This window comes from Lygodium microphyllum, chromosome 25, assembly GCF_053477565.2.
Source record: "Lygodium microphyllum isolate KBCC chromosome 25, Lygodium_microphyllum_v1.1.10, whole genome shotgun sequence".
NCBI classification, from domain to species: domain Eukaryota; kingdom Viridiplantae; phylum Streptophyta; class Polypodiopsida; order Schizaeales; family Lygodiaceae; genus Lygodium; species Lygodium microphyllum.
In genome coordinates, this window is record NC_141159.1 from 90,770,149 (window position 1) to 90,787,154 (window position 17,006).

At 47.4% G+C, this 17,006-nt stretch overlaps 1 protein-coding gene across 2 annotated transcripts in view; it reads right to left on the minus strand.

The window, feature by feature from the left end:
• LOC148014488 (NAD(P)-binding Rossmann-fold superfamily protein) overlaps window positions 1–17,006 on the minus strand; it is a 101,369-nt gene that overhangs the window by 70,572 nt on the left and 13,791 nt on the right. The gene's annotated exons all lie outside the window — the stretch shown is intronic.

Sequence of the window (17,006 nt, forward strand, 5' to 3'; positions counted from 1 at the left end):
GACAAAACATACAAGTAAATAAATTCCCTGTTTCAAAAAAATACATATAGATCTCATCTTGTGAAATTGGGGTCTTTTCTACTTTAACATATAATAGAGATCGTGTTTGAGTCCCCCACTTGCTTCTTTTGGCTGTTGTTGCCTTCAGTGCTGTAAAGACTGCTGTGTTTCAGCCTCTGCTGCTGCGTTTCAGACCAGGCAACCCTCCTCTAGCCTTGGAATTGCTGCATTCGACAATTCTCTAATGTCATTGTGCTGCCAGGTCTTCTTCCTGTTCAGTTTCAAGCATTGGTTGTTTGCTTCACTAGGGATCTATTCTCGAGACTCTCAAACAATCTCACCGGCCACTTCCACAACAGATAATGGTAGTCCAACAGCACTCAGCTCCTTGAGCATCCATTGTATCACACCTCCCATACTCGGTCTGTTCATTGAGTTTTCATTCAGAATTCTTTATTCGTCCCTTTCTATTCACAATGCCTGCAGCTGTCGACTGTCCTCACTGCCGTCGACTACCCATGATGTCTGCAGTTGTCTCTTGCTAGCTCTAATACTAGTTTGTAGTGACGGGAGAGGCACGAAGATCAAGACAACAGGTGTTCGTTGCGCGCGGAGAGACAGAGAGAGTGAGAGAGAGCAGAGTAGAGAGTGTGCACGTTTTTAGGTACAATGACGAGTGTACCTTTAGGTTTTAAATAGATATATATGTGTAAGTACAAGTGCTAAGGATGTGTTCACACCCGAGCACATTTAAAGGCACGAGGCGTTAGGGTATTTCTTTGTAGGTAGTACCCAATGTCAAATTTTGGCCTAGCCAATGTATCGGCCCCTAATGTCAATGGTGACATTAGAGACTAGGTATTAATTAATAAATTAATACCAATCTAAGGGTCAATAACTACTCAAGGACACTTGGGAGACAAATTGGCCTAGCCAATTTTATTATTGGCAGACAATTTTTTTTTTTTGAGCACTGGAATAATTATTAAATAAATTTTTATAATTGATATTCTGAAAATTTATTTAACAAGCTAGATAATGTTGGAAAATGACATTAGAAGGCTATCACTTTGCAAAACTTACGCATGCAAGTGGAAAAAACGTTTTTGCGAGCTGATGGAAGTCTATTTCAGCCATTGAAATAGAGGAGGAGGCTACTAGAGAGGGAGGAGAGGCTACTAAAGTATATATTAAAGACTTGCCCAGAAGCTGGAAATAGCTATTTGAAGGCCTAGAGCAACTAGTGGCAGCCCTAGAAGGGCCAAATAGGCTGGTGACAACAATTGGAGGCTAGTGATAGCTATTTTAGACTAAAGGTGAGTGCAAGTTGGACTCTCTTGATCAAGGCAGCAACAAATTGGAGGATAGGCCCTAACCTTATGTGAATAATCATCTATGGATGTAACAAAATACTTTGCACCACCCAAGGACTAACAGGGCATGGGGCCACAAACATCTGAATGCATAAGAGCCAAAGGCTCATCCACATGGACTTCTTATGCGAGTTAAAAGTCTTTCTGCCATACAAACAATGATCACACGAATCAAAACAAGAATAATCTAAGGGTGGAAGATACTGCAAACGAGTCAATACTTTCATTCCTTTCAAAGACATGTGCCCAAGGCAATGATGTCATAAAGATACATGTGGAAGATCGGTCACAACCAAAACATGGTCAACAAACCCAGAAACAAGCAAAGGATAGAGGTTACCAACCTTGGCACCTCTAGCAAAAACAAGACTACCTGGGTGATCTTTCATGAAGAATCATTAAAAGATACATGGTACCTATCATCATCCAATTGTCCAGCTGAAATAAGGCTTTTTGTCAAAGCTGAGACATGATGTACATCATGAAGCACAAAAGGAGCACCAATACCAAACCAAACTACAATCTAACATCACCTATGTTAATTAATGATATCCAATGCAGAGCCATCTCCCAGTCTAACAAAACCCATAATAGTACAGTAGCTATGAAGCCAATGGCAATACAAGGTAACATGGAATAAAGCCCCTGAATCAATAAGCCAACACTGAGAGTAAGTGAACAGAGCATTAATCAACTGAGTAGCATCAAGTGATGAAGCGACAAGAATGTAATCATCAAAACTATACTCCAAGGCATTTATCTCGTCTATCTTCACACTGGACTTAGGTACAATCTCAGTGGACTTTGCATTTTCTTGTACTTTCTCCTTGAATTTCTCATTGCACATTTTATGGCACTACAGCCTAATGTGACCCTACTATGCACAATAATGACATGCCAGAGAGAACTTACGATTGTGGAACTTACTACGAGATTGCCCACAAGACTATGACTTGTCCTTGTTGGGCTGTGAATCTCTACCACGATTATTATTACTATTTCCACTATTTTTACCTCTAATTGTAAGTGCATGAAAAGTACAAATTGCATCAATATTCTTCTTGTTTACTTCTTCTATAAGTAAAGCACTCTCTACATCATTGCATTTAAAACCATCCTCAAGAGGATTAGCACTCATAGTAGTACAAAATGTATCTCCTAACTTTGATAGTGTGACAAGCAAGAACAAAGACTTTATGTTATCCTCAAACTTAATGGCCTGCAAGATAAGCTGGCTAAAAATAAAGTGGAACTCATTCAAATAAGTAGACATTAGGATACTCTCCATGCGAAAATCCACAAGCTTCTTCAACCAATACAACTTAGATGCATGACTCTACTTCTCTTAAAGATCACATGTTTTCTTCCATAAATCATATGCACCACCATTTGGGATTTGGGACTACATTAGTGGAGAAGAAGTTAGGCCCGGAGTTGTGGCTCCTGCTACTCCTCTAGAAGGACGTGGACAGCGGGCACCTCAGCCTGTTTAGCATGCTCCACTTCAACCACTTCCCCAAAGATCAGTAGCTCAAAAAGCATGGGATACACGGGATGCACAGGCTTTGTCACTGATTGCATTGGCAATTCAACCGTCCATCATCCCTTAACCGCACCTCTTTCTTAAAGAAAGAGCTTGAGACATTAAAGATGGATAAGGGTGATTCTATGCAAGATCACTTGAATAAAATTCAGAACTTGCGTGAACAACTTATGAATGTCGATGAGTACTATTCAAATGCACAGTTGATATCAACTACATTGAACTCATTTCCTCCTTCATACTTGGCTTTTCATACAACCCTAAACCTCATCATGAGGATTGCCCCATAGCCTATTTCCTTTATTCAGTTAGTCAGTTTGCTTCTAGAGGAGGAGCAAACAAAAAGAAATATTGATGTGGATGTCATAGCCTCTGAGTAAGCTTTTATGGCTAGAGAGAAGGGCAAAGGCAGCCAAGTAAAGAATGCTCCGTAGAGCTCTGGGACTTCAAGCACTTCACAAGGTAATAAAAAACAAGAGGGCACGCAAGCCAAGAAGGGAAAATGCCATTACTGCAAGAAGCCAGGCCACTACATCACTGAGTGTAGAAAGAGCATCGCCAAGGAGAAGAAAAAGGAGTCAGGGATGTCTGTTTCTGATGCTCCTTCCGTTGCTATTGAGTCAACGTCCTTTGTTGTAGACAAGGACTTGCTTTAACACACGCAGTTATGACTCTTCTTGGGCTGATAGAGCATTTAGCTCTACTGAGGATACAGGAACTTGGTTTTTTGACAGTGGTGCTTCTAGGCACATCATATCTCGCAAAGATTTATTTGCTTTTGTTGGTGCAGCCCCAGGTGGCAAGTCTGTACAGTGTGCCAACAATACATCATACCTTATTCGAGGTATTGGGGAGATTGTGCTCATAGCCACATCGATGGCTCTATTCTCCACCTACAAGATGCTTTATTTGTACTAGGTATAAAGAAGAATCTGCTCTCTATTTCTTCTTTGGCACGTTGTGGATTGCAGGTCACCTTTGATAATGATAGATGCATGATGAGAAGATAAGGAACACATGACTTTGGTCTTAACTGGCACTTTATGTCATGGGTTATATAAGTTGGATGCTCTTTTAGTTGATCAATTAGTGTACTTGGCATCCACTCTTACTCCTACTATAATACAGGTAGAGTTATGGCATGCTCGGATGGGGTATGTGAACTATGGTAGCTTGATGCTCTTACAGCATACACAGATGTTAGATGGATTACCTCTTCTGCAGAGACCTCCTAAGCACTTGTGCGAAGGATGTGTTTTGGGAAAAATGCATCGGTTTTCGATTCCCCATGATGTTGCTTTTAGAGCCACAGCCAAGTTACAATTAGTGCATTCAGATGTATGTGGGCCTATGCAAACAAAGTCATTGGGAGTATGCTACTATTTTGTGACTTTTATTGATGACTTTACTCGATTCTGCTGGGTCTATTCTTTGGTGAAAAAGTCAAAAGCGTACGATGCATTCTTGGCTTTTATAGCACTTGTTGAGAACCAATCTGGTTGTAAAATAAAGACTCTCCATTCAAACCGAGGGAGGGAATATATGTCCTCTACGCTAAATTCTTTTTTGAAGCAGAAGGGCATTGTTCATCGGTTCACTACTACTTATACTCCATAGCAGAATGGGATTGTAGAGAGGAAGAATCGGTTACTCATGGAGATGGCCACATGTATGCTGAAAGCAAAGAGCTTGCCACAGTTTTTGGATGGAAGCCGTTATGTGTGCTTGCCATGTTTTGAACAGATGCCCCACCAAAGCATTAAAGAAAATTACACCTTTTGAGGCTTGGAACAGCCGGAAACCTTCTGTTGGGTACTTTTGTACCTTTGGGTGTCTAGCATATGCACACATTCCCTAGGTACTCAGAAAAAAGTTGGATGACAAGGCTGTCAAATGCATTTTTGTGGGATATAGTAGTGAGAGCAAAGGCTACAGACTCTATGATCCAGTCTCTAAAAAGGTGTTTGTCAGTAGGGATGTACTCTTTGATGAAAAATCAGAATTATCCCTTGCTTGTTTAAACACATTCACGCTGCCCGTGATGTATTTGAAGGACTGCTGCCCATTTCATTTGGTGATTCAGCTAGAGTTTCAGGAAGTGAACTCAATGTTCAGCCAGCTGCTCCATTGGAAAATGCAGAAAATCAGCCATTGGCTGATCTGAATATTCAGCAAAGTGCTGAAACTGAAATTCAATAAGAGCTTATGCACAGTCAAGAGGCAAGGCAAATGCCTAGATAGTATTTATAGACTATGAAAGATAGTCATCTGGATGCACGCCATATTGCAAGCTAAGCCTCTTCATGTAGAACTCCGCCGTCACGCCATTGCTGCCTTCCGTCCCAGCTCGAACTGCCACCGCGCCAGTTCCCCCCGTCTGCACCAATCCCCCCCCCCACCTTGCGCCAGGCATCTTCCCTCCCATTCGACAACCTCCCCCCCCCCCCTTTCGACAATCCCTCTCCCTCTCGTTTTCCCACCTCCCATTCGCCAATCCTCCCCTCCCCTCTTGCCAACCCTCCCCCCCCCCCCCGCCCTGCGGCTGCCCGCCCTGTAGCTGCCTGCTCATCTGCCACCTGGCCTACGCCCCCTCCCCGCCCACTCCGTCTGATGCACCACCCTCTGACGCGCCATCCCCGACCGCTCGCCCCCGCCTTGACAGCTTGCGTCCGCCCTGTCAGGCCACTGGAAACATGTCCCTTCGCCCTACCCGTCGGCCTGGGACGCACCTTCCCCATCCGCTACCAGTGTAACCCGATATCCGCGGCGTCCAACACCTCCCCCACCACCAAAACAACAACCCCACCCCCCCCAATTGCTCCCTCTATCCACAGCAACTTTCCCCCTCAGACAGCGCCGCAACATGACTGGTAGCTTTTCACAAGGGACGCGCAATGGAAACCTCTGATCAGACGCCGGCGCACTCAGCGAGTGCCCCCCAGTCAAAACACCTTGTGCGTCGTCCTCTCTGAGGAGCAGCTCCTAGCCATCCGGGCTAAAGAGCTGGAGCTAAAGGAAACAGCGATTTATGGTCAGGCAGTAGGACTTTCCCCAACCAAGGCCCAGCTTCGGGACTGGGTTCACTCCACGCTGCCCATTGGCACAGCGCGGATCGTGGAGGCGGTTCTAATGGGCCAAGGGATCTTCATGGCTCGGCTAAGCTCGACAAACGCAGCTCGTGAGCTACTTTCCAACTCACCCTATACGTCTACGAAGGGGGTCATATACATGGTCCCTTGGTACAGTGGCTTCACTATGGAGGCATTCGCACTCCACAACACGATTCTTCGGCACCCGGTCACCCTTCTCTTTCCTGACCTGGCGATAGAGTATCACCAGTTGGTGGAAGACTTTGGACGGCTCTTTGGCACGGTCCTTCCTGCGTCCTTCGTTAACGCAGTGACTACCGCAGGAGTCCCCAAGGTACGGGTGGCAGTGAAAGAGGTCAAGAACATCCCACAGTTCCTACAGATTGAGGCAGGTGGACACTTCTTTAGGCAACATGTCATTGTGACTAGGCAGCCAGGGCAGTGCCTGCGCTAACGTGACTTTGGGCACCAAGCGGCAGAGTATAAGCGCTTCGGTACTAGGGTTGTTCCGCCGACAGGCTCACAAGTGGATACAGACGGTTTCACACGAGTACATAGACCATAGAGAGGGAGACGGCAGGGGGGAGCGCCGTAGGGAGCAAGTGGGCGAGCGACCCCCCCCTCGGTAGAGCACTCCACAACCCCCTCTTGCCCGTCCCACCTAGCAAGACTGCAGCCCTCCACATCCACCACCCGCGCCACAAACTACCTCACCTGAGTTCCCACAGCCCCCACACCCACCCACCTCTACGTCTCATGCCCCCCCCCCACTGACCCTGGTCCACAGCCCCCCCTTTCCAAGGCCACCAGTACCCCCATACACCTGCCATGCATCCCTGCCCATCCCACCATCCCTCGATCCTCTTCCCCCCCACCACCTTCCATACTGAGCACCCCCCCCCTAATCCACACCCGGTTCAGGTAGTCCCACCCCCCACCCTCCCACAGGACGTGATGAGCCACACACACCTACTTCCTCCTCGCACCAGCAGTCCTCTCCCTCCCATACAGCCACCAGCTCATCCGCCCCTACCGCCCATCACACCTTCTCAAGACAGGCACAGCTGTTGCCACAGGAGTTCTTCCGCATTGACCCATGGTCCTACCTGAGAGTTGCGGAGCGCGGAGAGCTCCCACTACCTCTAGAGGTGAGGATCTTCGTGGTTCGTAAGTCAAGGAGGGGCAAGGTCTATCTATTAGCACCACCGAATGGACCAAACTACGCCTTTTTTCTTCAGTCCTCTCACTCAAGGTGGACGACCACACAGATAGAGGAGGAGTTGAAGAGTCAGGTGGCGGATTGCATCTCCCATTGGATGGGAGATGAAGGATTAGCATTGTTTGCCCAACAATGGCCTGGGTGCATGATGGACATTAACTGATGGGCTGGTGCTGAGGTCCCACACTTGAGCATTATCTTTCGAGCCCCTACATAGTGGAGAGCTCCAAGGAACATAATCGAGTGGCCCCTGGCACAGGCGGCCCAGTTCTACCAGTGTACCGAGTCACGACTCTTAGCATGGCTGATAGATGCATTGATAGTACCACCTAGAGTATCTATCACCCCTACGGTCCGGCCGAGGGCCTCCATGGGGGACTGGAGTTCGCCGTTCAAACCGGCGGCAAAGCGTACTTGCACGCCTCACAGTTTCTCCTCCTCATCAACAGCTTCCACACCGAACAGATGCCTGTTCGGTTAATCACAGGTTTCCCCATGAGTTTACGCCTAGCATCCTGGAATGTGAATAGCCTCCACTACAGTGGGGCACGTGGTTCCAGAAAGTTGATTGTTCGGTAGGAGCTACAGCCTGCCCTAGCCGGACGGATTGACATCTTGCTTCTACAAGAGCACAAGCTCACCCCCACCCAAGCCCAACGAGTAGGGAAGGTGCTACCGGGAAGCTCGGCGTATGCACCTCTATTGGCCCAAGTCTCGCCGCCTGTGTATGAGACCACGGGACAATAGTGGCAGGGAGGGTTCTATGGGTCAGATTGGATAGTGGGGACTCATGCCTTGGAGTCCTCAATGTCTATGCCCCTACGGAGGTTAGGGCACGCAGCAAGTTCTAGGTGGAGATTGCGGATGGACTCCCAAAGGTAGATTCCTGGATCATCGGAGGAGACTTCAACAATCTGGAGGCTCTGGAGGACTAGCGGGGCAGGGCATGGCTGCGGAGGAGCAGGAGGCATGGGAGGTCTTTTTGCTGGCAATTGGAGCACACGATGCCTGGAGAGACCCTGCCTTCCATAGGAGGGAGAGGTCGTTGGACTTCTCTTGGGGATACAGGAGGCTAGGTGGAGTTCAGCTGGAGCGGTTAGACAAGTTTTATGTGGGCGAGTGGGGAGGCTCTCACAGAGGCCAGATTGAGCAGTTGGCAGGCACCATGTTGTCCAATCACTGCCCAGTTCTCCTGACACTTGACCCCCCAGCATCTGCCCTAGACACACAATCCTGTCGGATCCCTGACTCGATCTATAGGAGGGGGGAGGTGAAGAGACAAATAGAGCAGATTTGGACCAGAGAGTGGGGCAAGAGGAACCGGATAGCAGAGGAGGTTGCCGACGTCCTAGCAAAGTCGAGCAGAATCTGCCAACAGGCATCCATACTACAGGCCAGGCAGCAGAGTTGGAAGGAGGAGAGAGCACTCCGGTGGGACCTTGCAGCCATGCAAAGATTATTGCAGGAGGCACCAAGGGACCCTACCCTCCACACATAGGAGATGCACGTGCAAGCAGCCATTGCTGGCCTAGAGGACAGGCGCTCGGAGTTCTCTTTTCAAACCTCAGCAGCCTTCTCGGCGCGAAAGGGGGACACGATGTGCAAAGAGTTCTTCCAAGTGCACCAACCTTGCACCGCGGGAGAGCTTGAGCACATACGCAGCCTCCGAGATCAATATGGGAGGACCCATTCTAGCCCAAACGAGGTGATGGAGATTGCCACTAACTATTATACACGCCTTTTCTAGCAGGAGTCAACTTCAGCTAGAGGACAGAGATGTAGACAGCAAGTATGGGATCAGATCCCGCCCCTCGTCACAGAGGAGATAGGACGCTCCCTCCTAACCCCCTTCACAGAGAAGGAACTAGAGGAGACTTTCCATACACAAGATGGGCAAAAATGCCGGGGAGGATGGCCTCTCTAAGGCCTTATTCACTACCTACTGGAAAGTGGTGAAGGAACCCCTACTGATGGCCTTCCAGGAGATTCCTCAGGACAGATGCCAGGGAGTCTCTCAGCAGGCCTTATCAGTCTTCTCCCCAAAGGGGGAGACCAGATGGAGCTTTCCCAATGGAGACCGATCACCTTATTGGCAGTGGCCTATAAGGCTCTGGCAAAGATGATTGGTAGGTGACTACGCCCCGTGCTTCCAGATATCATCCATGACACTCAGACAGGCTTTGTCCAGGATAGGAGCATCCTAGACAATGTATTTACCTTCTTTGAGGCGACAAAGTGGGCTCAACACACTGGGCAGAGACTGGTCGTACTACTCTTGGATTTTGAGAAAGCTTATGACAGGGTGGATTAGGATTTCCTAGAGGGCACCATGGTGAGGTTGGGTTTCCCCCAAGCTTGGATTACTGGGGTCTCCGCCCTGTACAGATCAGCCACCAGCAAGGTTCTCATAGGCGGAAGGCGAGGGGAGGAGTTTCGGGATTGGTTTGACAGGGTTGCCTCCTGGCCCCATACCTGTTTATACTCTTCGCAGAGGCGATGTCTCACTTCCTCAGGTCATGTGTGAGCGGATTATACGGCCTCCGACTTCCAGTAAGAGAGGAGATTGAATTGTTAGACTCAGAGTACGCAGATGATACAACCCTCTACATAGAGGACGATGAGTTGATGCTGGAGAGAGTGAGGCTGGCCCTTGACGTATTCTACTTCGCAACGGGAGCGATGATCAACTCGCAAAAGTCAGTTGGTTCTCACAGACCCAAACTCTAGCATAGAGTGGGGCATCCACCTGGGTTTTAGATGGGTGAGCAGAGGGCAGACCGTTCGGTACCTAGGGTTCCAGGTGGGACTCGACATCACCCCTACCCAGCAGTTTCTTCCTGTCCTCGATTCTATTTGGAGGAAACTGACCTACTGGAGCACCGTCCGCCTCTCACTAGCCGGATGAGCCCTAGTGGTTAACCAAGTCCTCCTAGCGACTGCCTGGTACATCGCCTCGTATTGGTGCTTCTCCTTATCGTGCGTAGTGCAGCTTTGCCGCCTAGTGCGGAATTCCGTTTGGTCAGGGTCTGATGGTTGCACGGACTCAAAGGCCAAGGTGGCGTGGGCAACCATCATACGACATAGATCAGAGGGAGGGCTTGGGATTATAGACCCAAAGTATCAGAGTATGGCCCTCTTGGGCGAGCTAGTTGTCCGCGGTCTTACACCAAGCGGGCGGACCTGAAGGTTTTATTGCAAGAGGGCCTCCAGGATTGTAGACTGAGGCTTGGCGGTGAGTGGAGGCCGTCCCTAAGATGGATCTTCACGTCAGCCCAGATCACCCCCCCAGATCACCTTTCCTTCGCAGCTTACTCCACGTGTGGAGGGCCTCCGTAAGGCCCTAATCCAAAGTCCCCCAGGCTGCCAGGAGGAGGTAGACCGTCAGCCGGTGATCTAGAACCCCCAAGTCAAAGATCGGGAAGGGGCACAGATAGGTGAGTGTCCCCCACATCTAGTGGGCTGGGTGAAAGGCCGGCTCGGCTCGTACCATCAAGACATGGCAGGAGGTGTATAGGATGGCGGACGAGGTGTTGCAACGAGTATCAAGCTACCAGAGAGGAGTGGAGTTGAAGAGAAGGAAGATAGATGTAGCAATACCTCCGGAGTGGCTTGCTCCCCCAGTACGAGAGCCGATAGGGCCCGGGGAGGTATGGGCAGCTAGGTTTTCACTAGTAGGCATCCCCCTTCAGGTGGCAGGTAGAGTGGGTGGTGCCCCACAGGGGACTTTCTTCGCTGTTCAGGAGGAGGGACATCTGGCCCTTGACAGAGGACAGCAGGATGAGGGGATTGCCGCCCTTTCATGGAGGAGGATTCGTGTGGTAGGCGTTCACGGGAAGATATGGAGACTGGACCCCTATGTTTTTTGGAAGAAGCTCAGGGAGTGGAGCCTGTGGATCTAGGAGGGTAAACCACTTGATGAGCTGGAGTGGGATCTAGGAGAGTGGCTATGGCCGGCCTCGGCGGTCACCTAGAAGCCACCCAGGTTCATAGAGTACATTGCCAGGATTGGCAGACATGTACTGATGCAGGAGGATATGAACTGGGTGCCATCACGTAGCAGGCACTGGGAGGAGCACAGCATCACGGAGTCCTTCCGACGAACCTTCTGGCACCGCCTATGGGATAGCTAGAGGCCGAGGAGGGTGTCGTATTTCTTATGGCTAGTGGCACATGGAGGCTTGGCGGTGGAAAGTTGACTTGCCCATATACAGAAGGAGGAAGGTTGTAAACGCTGCACACAGCAGCCTCTAGAAACCCCAAAGCACTTCCTTTGGTCATGTGAGGAGGCGCAGCTCGTGTGGAGAGGAGCATGCCGCATCCTTTGCCGTATAGCACCCAGCCTTGGATGTATCTCATGGGGAGCTTTCTATTGGCAGGCAGTAAGCCAAGGTTGTCACCTTCTGTATGAGGTCGGGATGCAAGACACGATATTCATCATTAAGGCAGGGTCATGCGCAATGGTCGGTTTGGAGGCTCTACCCATCCGCCAGGTATCGAAGACCATTGCAAACCGCTCCGAGGTATGGGAGATCATAGGGAGTCTTACTGGATGGCATATCTAGAAGGTGCAGTGTCAGGAGGCTTTCGGCAGAGAGAGACTTTTAGCACAGGCAACCTTAGCAGAGCTCTAGACCTCCATCATCCACTCCCTTCGCGGCCGATGGAATCAAGTAGGGCGAGTCCAGGGCTCATCAGGAGCTCCAAGGTCACTTCATACGCACTTGGGGCGGCCAGGGTCTGTTCTTCATAATGCAGGCAAGCAACCCTAGCTGGCGATATACCCCCCCCCCCCCCCCCCAATGGCTTCTTGCCCCCATCCTCCCTAGACCGCCTTGAGAGGCTTGTATACATGATGTACTGGTGACCTTGCATCAGCTCCAGCTAGTCTGTTGAGCATAAACACTCTATTGTAATCAGTTTTTTGAGTAATATAATCAACCACATCTTACTTGCAAAAAAAAAAAAGTCATCTGGATGCACCCATGGCTGATCGTACTAGAAGGCAAGCTCGTATGCATGATACTGCACATACCATGGAGTTTGTTATGGCAACAAGTACAGTTGATGATGAGGAGCTTGAATGATTTGAGGATGCACAACAAAGTGTGCATTGGATGGCAGCTATACACAGAAGAAAGGCATTGACTATGAGGAGATATTTGCTCCTACCTTCCGAATGACTACCATCAGGTCTATGGTTGCTTTGGCTGCCCATTATGGATGGACTATACATCAGTTAGATATTAAAACTGCATTTTTACATGGGGAACTTCATGAGGAAGTATATGTACAGCAGTCCATTGGTTTTGTAGTTGAGGGATCCGAACACTTGGTTTGCAAGCTAAAAAAGGTTTTATATGGTTTGAAACAAGCTCCTAGATTGAATTATAAACAGCTCATCTAAGTCTACCCTTTACATATGTAAAGAGAGGGGATCCATTCTGATCATTTGTCTATATGTTGATGATCTTTTGCTTACAGGGACACATGCTGTTCAGATTTCAGCATTCAAACAAAATTTGCAACAAACTTTTGAAATGTCTGACTTCGGTCTTTGCATTATTACTTGGGCATTCAATTCATACATGATGCTAGAGATATTGGTTTATCACAGTCAAGATACATTGATAAACTTCTTGAAAAGTTTGGCTTACAGGATTGCAAGCCAGTTTGTACACCAATGGAACTTGGACTAAAGCTGTCATTACATAATGATAGTGATTTGTTTGATACACACACATATGCTACAGCAGTTGGATGTCTTATTTACCTATGCAACACTAGGCCAGACATACAGTTTGCAATTTCAGCCCTGAGCAGATATATGCATCAGCCACGCATGTCACATTGGCAAGCTGTTAAGAGTGTCTTTCATTACTTGCAGGGTACTAGATCTCTTGGATTACTTTATGCCAAGGAGGGACCACTGCAATTACATGCTTACAGTGATTCTGATTGGGCTGGCGATTATGATTCACGTCACTCCACTAGTGGCAATTGTTTCTTTCTTGGCTCATCTTGCATATCTTGGCTTAGCAAGAAACAATCCACTATTGCCACATCGTCATGTGAAGTTGAATACAAGGCAGCTTTCACTACCACAATTGAATGAGTATGGATTAGACGCTTGCTAACTGATCTGGATGATTTGTTACGGAGCATACTCCTTTGTTCAATGACAATCAAAGTGCCATTGAAGTGGCATGAAACCCAGTGTTTCATGCACACATGAAACACATTGAGATACATTATCACTTTGTCAGAGAGAGGCTACATGCAGGTGATATCAAACTTGTCTATTGTCCTGCACACGAAACACATTGAGATACATTATCACTTTGTCAGAGAGAGGCTACATGCAGGTGATATCAAGCTAGCACCTTAGGAACAATAGGAAAACTAAAACACAAGGGGGAAGAAGAGCACAAGTTGTTCATAGACAAGGTGGACAGCAGGGTGAAGGGTGGAAGAAGTGAGAAGTGAGACATAGGCAGCCACAAAGGAAACACAGCTATGGGGAAGGGTAGAAGTAGCTAGCAATGAAGGAGCACAACTTGAGCAGAGCTTAAGCAATTATACCATGCGAGAGATAACAGTGGAAAAGCAATAGCCAAGCAAGAAGAAAAGATGAAGGCAATGAAGAGAGAACTCAGCTGATACTAGATGAAAGCTGAATACAATAATCAGACCCTCCATGTGCTACAGTGTATAGTTGCATAAAGGCCGCCAAAAGTGAGAAGGTAGGAAGTGATGATGACCAATTGACAGGTGTGCCTATAAATAGACAAGAAACTCTAAAGAGGCCCAGAAATAGGGACAAAGGATGATCTGATTGTGCTCCACATATTCCCCAAGTAGGGTTTTTGGCAAATTCCAATAGATGCTCCCAATCTTGTTCCTCTCATACATCAGATGACCTGCAACTTGAGCATAAGACAACATTTGAGGCATTCATGACAGTGGCATAGGCAACACGTGCATCAAATCACCATCTATATGTCTACTACATTTCATAGCAGGCTTAGGGGCTGTTCCAACAAACTCATCTTAATCCATTCCATCACCCCAGACAAATTGGGAAATGAATTTAGTATTGATGCCTACAGCCATCAAGCTCATACAATATGTATGATGAAGGCTAAAAAGCAGCCTCCATTGATCGCCAGCTGAAGCCTAGATCCAAAGTAGCACACAACAGTCCTTAAAAGAGTAGCACTCTGGTGTGAGGAGAGCACTCTAGGGTCTGTCGAGAAAACACAGGATATGCATGAATATGACTAACAACTGAACTCAAAGAGCACTCAAAAAACACGAACACAAAGTGTAGCAAAGGAATGACTCAATAATCTGAATGATACAATGTGTATTCAAAGAGCAGAGGAAAATCCAAACCACTCTCTCAAGCAGTGGGTTGAGCCAAGGGAGTTAACAGAGATGACCTCCAAAAGATCTCAAAGCAGCATACCACCAAAGCTCGGATGACAAAGGATGCCATGCAGTTGGAAATGAGTAAAAGGCAACTATAGCAGACCCAAAGGAGTGATCAGCAGCAAATGGAGCCTCTAGAGAAGAAAATGCAGCTGTAGGAGAATTTTGGGATGCTCAGTGGCAGCAGATCTGTAACAAATAAAGCCAGCAGACTATCCATGATGATGATGTCAGCCAAGGTGACTTAAACAGCAGCAAACATAGCTAATCAAGTGCTCAAAACACTGGACAGACAGAGCCAAAAACAGGTCACCAACTAGTGGACAATGTCTTGGCAACTGGGTGGCAATAGGAGGGCAGCCTATCATGCAGGAAAACACAATCACCAACAATTAGTGGTGGCATGGCAGCATGTGAACAATCACCAACGGATGAAGATGGCACAGGAGCAGCACAATGGGCAACAATTGAGGGATGCAAGAGGTGTGGAGTGGCTAGACACATCCCCTATTTATAGACACGTGAGCCAACAACAGTTCTCTCAGGTTGCATATAGACACTTTAGGTACATTTAATATTTGAGTTTCAAGGATATCTAATCAGCTCAAAAAGGGTGATTCATGTTAACCCTTCATGTTTAACACCCCCTCTCAGCCCAAAAACTCAATCCAAGAGGGACCACAAAGCATAGCTCACCCAGATGTCAAAGACAAGGAATGAAATGGTGAGTGAGGTGGGGCTGGATGGTGTTTCACTTGAGAAGGGGTTCATGAATACAAGTGTCCCACTTTCAAGTACATAAAAAACATAAACACGATGCTTTATGCAAAGAGAGTATGCAAGTACACATGATGATGCAACAGGGTCCAGTCAAGCAATGCCCATGTAGGGATCTTGTGCAAGTGTCTATTTACAACACCCATGAATCATCCATGCACAACCTGGAGGGAAATCAGTGAAGAGGTGTACACAAATGACAAAACAAATCCAAAAAGAATAATGAAGAAGGGGAAATCTTCGTCTTACCAAGTCAATGCCGATGGTGGAAGAAGAGCAAAGACTGGTCCCCCCTAATCCAATGGCGGGGGGGAGGACCTATACCAAAGCTGGCATACAAACCCTAGAGCATCAGCTAGTTGACTGCCTTCGTGAGGAGGTCAGTGTGGTGCTCTACACATGGGACAAACTAGAGCTAAGTAGTCTGCAACAACTCACTCTTTAGAGAAGCAGAAGTGCACCCCCACAACCCCCACATGCCTCAATCTTGGGGGATACAACTAGGTTTTTGGCAATGGTGATGGCACATTGATTGTCGATGAAGATGGGGGTAGGGGAGTCAAGAGGGAAATGCACTTGGTAAGGAGGGACCGATGGTAGATGGCCTCACATGTGGCATCATAGAGAGCTCTACACTCAATCTCCGTACCACAACAGTAGACTGCTTACGGCTGGATCAAGGAACTAGAGCTGATCCAAGGGAGAAGATATGACCACCATGGGACTTGCGGGACATCTTGGTCTCCAACCCAATCTGAATCTATGATTCCCTACCAGCTCAATCTAGAGTAAAGTGCAAACTATGCATAAAAGTACCACTAAGACATCTCAAGACACGCAAAGCACTATTCCAATGGGATGCACGTGGTGTAGTGAAGTATTATAAAAGAATGGATGTACAATAAGGTCTGGTTAGGAATTGGTGAGTGAAGCAACTTACCCATGACCTATCAATAAGAAGTCTCATCATGGGGTGTAGCATCCTGATCCTTAGTTAGTTTAAATGTTTAATGGATTGGCCACTGAACTAACGTTGTCATGAAAATATTTTAAAGACAACTAACTAAGGGCCATCATCTCAAAGGCACATAAAATTTGCCCCTAAATGGGTTGAGTTGAATGGGTACCCACAATGATAAGATCATCCACATAGTGTACAATGTAGCAGACCCCCTCGAAATCCTTAAATATGTACAAATTGGGATCAAGAGGAGAAGGTTGGAAAAACCAATTCTTAAAGAACTGATCCATCTAATGGTACCAAGCCCATGGGGTTTACATCAGCCTATAAAGAGCTTTTTGCAAACAAAACACCTATCCTCATGGCCAAGAATAGGAAAGCCAAGTGGCCAAGCCACACAAACCTCCTCTCCAAGAAAATACCATTCAGAAAGGCACTTTTGCCATCCATCTCAAATAGTGGCCACTTATGATAGGTAGCCAATCTAAGAAGGAAATAGATGGATGTATGGGAAACAATAACTGCAAAAGTCTCCTCAAAGTAAAAACTTCTTTTTTTTTTTAAAACCTTGTGCAACTAAGTGAGCCTTATACTTCTCCAAACTATGACCTACCTT